We start from the raw sequence: 9,189 nt of genomic DNA on the forward strand, positions 1-9,189 counted from the left end.
CACGGAGAACGGGAAGAGAGGAAAAAGCTGACCTCTGGTTTCTGCTCTTAGCGCTCTATCCAGAAGTCCTCTCTTTCACCCTAATGCAAGTTCCACACAATGCAAAAAAAAAAGCCCCCATTCACTTTAGCTCTTATTCATTGTTCCTTCCTCTGGCATCGGGACACTCAGCCACCATTCACAGTTTCATTATGTGCAAAGTTGGGACTATTGCTTCTAACATAAGGAAGAAGAGCACATTTGAACAAGCTTTCAGATGACAGGGCTTTATTTCCTCACACATCGTTTAAAAACCTTTTAAAGAGCAGTCTGAGTCTCTGATGGTAATGCCTTGCCTGGCAATTAGCGGTGGAGGTGCTGAGCTTTAAAAGGCTTTTAAATTATGTTATGAAAGGTCCTCCTACAATGGGCTTTCATTACCCAGGGTAAAGTCTGCGAGCCCCGCCCATTTCTGGGGCACAACTACTAAGCTCTTCTCAGGGAGTCACTCCCAAAGATTGACAGCTTGAAATTCACTAGACACAAGATTTTCAGTATAACAGGGTTGCAAAGTAATACCCAATCTCATATGGAAATTGCCTTTTTTCTTTTTTCTTTGAGTGGACTAACGAGCAAACTTCAAAAGTCCCTCAGCTTTGACTTGCGCTTATCTGAAGTATATCCAAGGGCATCCGTAAGACTTTGAACAACAAAAAAAAAAAGCAGTATCTTTTTCTTCAGTAATAGGCCCAAAGGGCTGGAAACCTCAGAACTTTTCCCAATGCATCCTTGGCAGAGAATGAGCTAGAACAGACTCACCTGAACTCTGAGCTGCCCCAGCCCATGAATAGAAAGAGGATGATACCTCACACACTCCAAGGAAGAGCAGAAGCAGCTAAAAAATGACTAACTCCCTCTCTCAGTGAAATCAGTTCTTTTCTTGGGTCATTCTGAGATTCCCAGCCACACTGGAAGGGGTGCCTGAGCGGAGGTCTTAGAACCTCCTGTTTTCTCCCCTGGCATTTTTACTTGCTACTTAGAAGTAGCAAATGCTACTTAGAAAAAGTAAACAATGTTCTCAGTAATCCAAAGTGTTAAAAGTAGATTTGGAAACTGGCTTTGCTATCTAAATGCAAATTTAGACAGTCTAAATTAGTCTAAATTCTCTTACATATATTAATGATTGTGAACTTGGTTGCAAAGACAAATATAATGCCACCTGACTGACTCTGGCCCCTTTACTGAGCAGCCCTGAGAAGAAATGTTAAAAAAAACAGCGGCTCCAGGCTGTCAGATCCAAGGCTTCTTTTCAGGGGAATCAATCACAGAATCCAATGTCTTCATCAGGCAACGCTCTTAAAATCAAACTGAAATGGTCATCATTTCCTTTCACTCAGAGAAACTTCCCTAGTGCTCCACGTAATGCAATACCATTTCCCCTTCTGATTGGTTTCATGGGAACATTCCTAGGCAAAACTGATTTTCCACAGCCGCCTGCAACTTGCAGGATTTTATTTGCTTTGTTAAGTTTGATATTGAGGATGCTGTAAGCAGTCTTGTTAACTTTCAGGAAACTAATTTTACCTTCTGGGTGAGGGTGTATTAGAAGCCAGAAATTCTGAGGTGGTTTGTTTGTTTTTTCTTTGTTTGATTGGGGAGGGGGGCTGTTGTGTGTGTTTTTCCAGATTCATGACTGACTTAGAATTTCCTGGAGTTCTCTATGTTTCAGGCTTCATTTATGATTAGTTCAAAATTATTACTAGTTTTTTAAAAAGATCTAATAAAATTTTGACAAAGTGATTTATTGTTCAGTTAGAAAAACGTAAGAAGGAAATACCACATCATTTTTTTTTTTGAAACAAGGGATAACAAATCTTAGAATGTAAACTCTATCCATTTTTCTTTCCTCATATCCTTTCATTTATATGCACAAACTATATCTACTTTTCTCTCACTGTCTTTCAATGATTGTATGAGTAAAATAATAACAACAACTTTACAATATCTGCTTTTCCCTCACTATCTTTCAACAAGTGTATGGGTAAAATGATAACAAAACAACTTCACAATTGAAAAATTGTCAGCCTTAAGAAATAAACAGCAAAGGTTATTGAGCAGCAAATGATTTTATTCAGAAATAGCAGAGGAATTGCAACTGGGGACATGCAAACTATGGGAAACCAAAAGCCAGTCAGAAACAAAGGAGTGTCTTTTTTTTTTTTTTTCCAATTTTATTTATTTAAGTAATCTCTACACCCAACCCGGGGCTCAAACTCAAGAATCTCATGCTCTTTCAAATGATCCAGCCGGACCCCTCAAGAGTATCCTTTCATAGAGAAAAGAAGGAAGTTGGGAGCAGTTGTTTTAAACAAAACTTCTTGGAAGGAAAATTCGAGTTCAAAGTGGTGGCAGCTTCTCCTTGGCTGCAGGTGGAGGCAGCTTACTCCCCACCCACCCCGCCCCATACCCCCACCACCCGCCTCCCCAGCCAAGAGATCTTTCTTATTCCTGCTGACCTATGGAAGCTGCCACAAGTGGCAACGCGTGAGAATTCCAACTCTTATTTTGAATGAGGTTTCCTTGATTCATTTTCATAAAGTCAGTCATGTTCAATTATTCCCAGGAGAAATTTGCTTAATTGCTAATTTAGACGGCTTTGATTTCAGAGCACTAAATTGACCTGCCTACTGTTCTTGAAATGATACAAATCAAAGACAGGGAGGACTCAGCCCATCCCTCCAGAGACTCAAACACTCACGACAAAACCTACCAGAGTAAACATAGGTCTGCCAAGGAAAAATGACAGAGCAGCAACAAGAGATACTTGAAAATTTCCACCAAAGAAGTGTTTCGGTTTTTTTTTTTTTTTCTATTCTCTTTTTCTGTTGGTAGTATTACAAAGCTTAACTCCATGACTGACAAATTGTTTCAGCAATTCAAACTCTTATTCCTGACTGAAAGAAAGTAGGTTATTGACCACTGGATCAGAAGTCAGTAGCGTTGGTTTATGGCCCCACAGATAGAAACAAATTACATATGTGGACTTAACATAAGTTACTTCAACCTTACTTTTTTCACCTTCCTCATTTGTAAAAGGGATGTAATGCTTGAATCCACTCTACTCTCAAAGCTTTTTAAGAAAAGGTATTTTGGGGGGCACCTGGGTGGCTCAGTGGGTTAAAGCCTCTGCCTTAGGCTCAGGTCATGATCCCAGAGTCCTGGGATCGAGCCCCACATCGGGCTCTCTGCTCAGCGGGGAGTCTGCTTTCTCCCCTCTCTATCTCTGCCTGCCTCTCTGCCTACTTGTGATCTCTGTCTGTCAAATAAATATATGAAATCTTTAAAAATAAATAAATAAAAAATAAAAGATATTTTTCAACAGTTAAAGGTACAGATATGTATAAAAACATAGATATGTATAATTATGCAAGTGAACACATATATTGCAGAAAACTAAAAAAATCCCTTTACAGAGTGAAGAATCAACATTTAAATCAATATTTTAAAATATTCTATTGACACTCTTCATGCCAAGGTGTTAATTTAGGTCAGATATTCTTTGGTTGTATGTTGGCAAGCACATAAAAACATTGACTAAAACTGGGTTCCTGTTTTTAAATTTTTAAAAATCAGAAGAATTCTTGTTAAAATTCAATAAACTTCATTTTGGTTATTTAAGGGCACTATTTCTAATTAAAGAAAAATCACATACTCTTAATTATAGCATTGGAATGGGACCACCAGTATAATAGATTTCCAAAATATAATCATTACGCTTTCTTAGGGAAAATAACAGCCAAGTTTGGTCCTGCTTACTAGGGAAGCTTTGCCTCAGCAAGTAACCTGGTTGAATTATTGAGATTCTGTTCTCCTCAAATTTCTTTTATTTCTTTAAGGAGATGGACATTTACTGGAAAATAACTGACATTTTAAAGATAACTCCAGCACAGTTTTTTATAAATTATTCACAATGTTGAGGATACCTTGAGAGTATTGTAGATGTTGGGATTTAATTTAACATGTGTATATAGAAAAGACCGTAAAGTATGACAGTATAGTAAAAGAAATACAGTTTAAAAAATAGAAGAGCTCCTAATGCTAATATCTTTGCTTACACTTCTTATAAAATTTTATTGCCTACCTTGAATTTGTCCTACCAGATAAAATGACAATCTTGCCTCAGCTCATCTGTTTTTTAGGATGTCACATTGAGATCTCCAGAAACAGTTGTTTCCTGGCAAGTACTGCTTCAAAGTTGCTCACTCACCATGGCAGGCACAGGATCATGAAGCAAGATGACAGCAAAGGTGATACCCAAGGAGAGGGCTTTTTGAATTACTTCATCCTCAGAGGTAAGAGACAGCAATGAAAACTGGACACGAATTATCAGGAGGAGCACAGAAATCGTAAGTCCAAAGAAATACAAATCTGAACAATTCTCTGTTGGCTTTTGCAGTTTCTCATTTGTCTCCACCCAAAGGCATCAAACCAAATGCTGCTAAAATCATCCATGATATCCTGAGATTGGATTTGAGGATGAGAAGACAAAACTAATGTTGCTTCTTCCGCATCTCAGACGTAGTACTTAATACCTGTTTAACCTTAATACCTGTTTATTATAACAGGTATTATAACAAACACCTTAATACCTGTTATTAACCTTAATACCTGTTTAACAACACATCATTTCTTGCCAGTTTGGCAGGGTAGTCAGTACTGTTCTCAAAAGAAGCTGTTGTTTGGGTCATTCACTTGAAGATGGAGAACATGGTATAACGAGGTATCACGAAATGTACGGTCAACCTGTGATTAAGCAAAACACATTCTTAAAAATGTAATTTGAAATATTTCATGTACCTGAAGTACTTAATATACAACCTAATTCTTCTTTTTTTTCCATTTTTTTAAGGAACCCTCCCTACCTATTCTTCCAGAAATCCTCCAAATGATCTGCAAACTGGTGCGTAAACTGTAGGATGACCAGGGCTAGAAGAAGAAGAATGGTCACAACAGCCTGGAAGAAACGAGCAAAACTACTGCTCTTGCTGGCTTGGGGTGTACTTGCTGCAGAGATGCCTCGGATGATGTAGTTCTCCACAGAAGGGTTCAAATGCACGGTTTGTGCAATTTAGTCTATACTGAGTCCCATGACTGGTGGGAGGAGTTTTTGCAAGCGTTGCTTCCAAGAAGCAGGGTATTTCTTGCTGAAGACGTGAGGTGGTTCAGGACTTGCTCCAGAAGTGACAATGATACAGAATATTTCAGAGCATCATCTCTGATGTGTGACCATCAGGAACTCTATTTAGAAGACCTAGCACCAAAAACCTAAGGAGACTGAACACTGTAAATCCTCCTAAGGAGTTCTATCAGTGAGTAGGTGGTAGCAAGGATCTTGGATCAGACTGTACATATGCCCCACTTATCACAAAAATCCTGAAATACCACAGGCTCAGCACTCCTTGGCAGATGTATTAAACCTAAACCCATCATAATCTGGCCAAGAGTTTAGATGCCTTAACCTAGACTCTCAAGCCAGACCACAGATCAGTAAACAACAACCTAGAGTGCACATCTGGCCTACTGTCTTTTTTTGTAAACAAAGCATTCTTGTGAAAGGATCACACATGCATATTCACGTTAGCCATGGCTACATCCTAGCTGCTCCTCACAACAGCCAGCAAAGCCTAATAAAATAGTTATTCATTGGTACTTTGCAGAAAAGATTCGTTAACCTTCTAGAGCAAAACCTCAGGGAAAACTCAATATCAGATCAGGAAGAGCAACTATGTTAATAGAATGGGCAACCTTCCCATAGGGAGAGCTCGCATACCAGCGAGTCCTCCTCACTGTCACATGCATATGTGCTGGGAAGAAAGAATGGTATTGTAGCATTAGATTACTCTGAGAAAGATCTTCCTAGACAATTGGCACTTAAACTCTATTTTCATTTGTATCATCTCACACCCCAACCATTTATTTAGAGATCACTATATGTTGGCTCTATAACTGTCAAGATGACAAGGCATAGCTCTTCTGTGACTTCAGGAAATAATGAGGAGATGAGTATATCAGCCAGTAATTACAATGCCATGCCATAAATATTGTCATAGATAACGGGGAAACCACCATGTTAGCATAGCAGGGACAGCTATGTATGAGGGACAATTATACACGTGGAAGAGACCGCATCGCCAAGGTTTTGAAGAATGAACAGGAGAATGAACAGGAATCATGCAGGCGGATGCCACAGAGAGTAAGAGTTGGCAGAGGATAGCATACAGAAAGCACACAGTGCGGTTTGAGGAAACAAAATCTCTGGGCAGAAACAGGGAGTGAGAGAGAACGAGAAAAGCTGATACTGAGAAGTCACACCTGGCCTTACATGAGATGCTGTGAGATTTCGGCGATATTCTAGAGCAATATTTCTCAACATGCCAATGCAACCTCAGAGCTTGTTCTGCGATTCTCAAAGGAGATGCAGTAATCCTGTCTATCAGTGTAAAGATAACTCTCGGGGCCCTTTGGATAATGAAAAGAGGAGGGAGCATTTGAAGAAATGGAGACCAGCTAGCAGATCTTTGCAAGAGCTACAGGAAGCAATAATAAGGCCCTGAAGACAATGCCTGGGGGAACATGACAGAGGTTTGCAAGATGTTTCTTAGGCAAAGTCAACACAGCCCATAGGTCAATTGGAGAGAATGAAAAGGAAGAGGATTCAATTAAGAGATAATTTACGGAGAAGGAACAGTTATCAAGGATTTATTTCTCCAAATTATCTTATCTCCAAAAGGAGGATAACATGCTGAGGGAAGAAGATACTGGTTAATTTTTCACCAGAAGAAAATGGGAGCAAATTCATTGTAAGAGAGAGCAAGAAATACCACGGGACAAATGGGAGCCACTGGTAGGGACTTAAAAATGAAGGAAACAGATTTCCCAAGGACGGCTAAAAATGGCACCAAAGCTATCTTTCTCCTACTTTACCTAAATCTGGATTCCAGCAGAGGCCAAAGGAAAATTTGAGAGAAAAAGAGTGGTAAATACTCCCTATAATTTTCAACTTTCATTCAAAAAATTTATCCTATAATAAAATGCAGTATTTGGTCATGACAGTATGACAACTAGAGAAAAGCATTAAAAAATAAATAAAATATATCAGCCAAAGAAACTGCTACTAATGTTTTATTATCTTCCCTTTGTTATGCATGGATGTAAACTATTTCTTTTTCCTTTTTAAAGATGTGTTTCTTTATTTTAGAGAAAGAGAGAAGGCAAGCACAAGCAGGAGAGAGGGGATCTCAAGCAGACACCCCACTGACTTCAGAGCCTGACACAGGGCTCCATTTCAGGACCCTGAGATCATGACCTGAGCCAAAACCAAGAAGCAGACACTTAACTGAATGCACCCCCCAGATATCCCAGATTGAAACTGTTCCTACACAAAAGAATATCCTGCCTCTGCCATTTTGTTGTCTATTTTTCATGTAACAGTTTACTCTCCTATATTATTAAATATTTGTTGGTTCAAGTCTTCTAGTTTGACATCCTTTTCCTTTTCTTTTATGGTAAAATTGATTCAGACATCAAATTGCTTACAGTAGGAAACCTAAAAAATGTTCCATGTATTTCTGAAAATTCTAAGAATTCTTCTTCCTCCAGGACAACAGTTCCTAAAGAATTCCAATGAATTCTTGATATTTTCTCTGTATTTTGCCACCGTTGGGCACATCCTTTTTTCCATATGACAGCCTCTACCAAATTTACTTAGTAACATCCTCTACTAAGTTTATTTCACAAAGTTTACTGGCTCAAGACTCTATTGGCAGTATGCTTTACTGAAGTTACAACAGACTGCATTCGTATTATTGAGCAAGACAATAAAAGTTGGTGAGCTGAGTATTAGATATTCCTGTTCTTTAGAAAAAAAAAAAATTATTTAATTGAGAGAGAGAGAGCATGAGCAGGGAAAGAGACAGAGGGAGACACAGACTCCCTGCTGAGCCCAATGAAGGGCTCTGCCCCAGGATCCTGACCTTAGCTGAAGGCAGGCAGATGCTTAACTGACTGAGCCACCCATGCACACATAGATATTCCCGTTCTTAAAATCTTCACAACCTTTAAGGTGTCTCCTTAATCCAAAACCATGTTCTTTCCTAGAAAGAAACCTTGGCTATCCTCAAAATATATTTTTACCATCTACGTAAAGAAAAACAGATAATATTTTCCTTTGCTGAAGAATACTTGCGCCAGAGCCTCAGATGGGTATAGAGAGAAAGTTTAAGTAGAATCTGACAAATCCAATAATTGAAGTAGTCACAGATACCTAGGAGGTGCCACAGAAGAATGCTTAGCTCAGCATGCTTGGGAAGAAGGACTGACAGCTGTCCACCCCAGACCTGAGCCAGATGGAGTGAAGGGGACAGATTTGGAGGAGCCAAGAGGAGGGGGCCAGTTAGGCCAAAAGAGCAGGGTGAGCAAAACATCGGGAACAGGAGACCACCCCTGGTTTGGAGCTAAAAATCAGCCACGCCATGTTGTCGAGGACAAGTATGAAAAAGAGGAGGAAGATGATGTCTCAGAAGGGCTGTCGCTTGAGGGTGTCTGTGCCTTCTGTGGAGAAGAATGAGCAACCGCTAAAAAAGTTTTGAGAAGAAAGTAACACATTTGCATTCAAGCTGCTTTCCAGCAGCGACATTATGGAGAATATTTGAGGGAGACAGGACTGGAGGCAGGTTTTGGAAGTTCAAGCAGGAGCTATTTCAGACAAGGGATGATAAGTTCCTGACCTGGAGATCAGCAATGGCTCAAATAGAGAAGAGAAGTCAATTCTGAAAGCATCTAAGGCTGTGAAATTGTCAGCGCCCAGTGAGTGAATGGATATGCAGAAATAATTCATATAAAATGCCTGACGGATTGAAGGAATAAAGTCAACAAAACATTGCCTCTCTTGGTCAGTAGGCCCTAGAAATGGTTAGAAAGTTACTTCCTTTTGTATCCATCTAGGGATGCTGAGATCAGTTAGTGTGTGTGTGTGTGTGTGTGTTTAATTTTAGTTGCTTTAAGTCCCCAAAAGCCATTTTGAAGTGCTTTTCAACCATTTTAAAAATCACTTCTCACTTAATGGTAAATCCCAAAACCACATTTAAAAGTTGACGTGGGTGGGGGAACCATAGAGCACACTTTTTTCTGGGACTTTCACAACTAATCCTA

This window comes from Mustela lutreola, chromosome 11 (genome assembly GCF_030435805.1).
Source record: "Mustela lutreola isolate mMusLut2 chromosome 11, mMusLut2.pri, whole genome shotgun sequence".
In the NCBI taxonomy this organism is placed as follows: Eukaryota; Metazoa; Chordata; class Mammalia; order Carnivora; family Mustelidae; genus Mustela; species Mustela lutreola.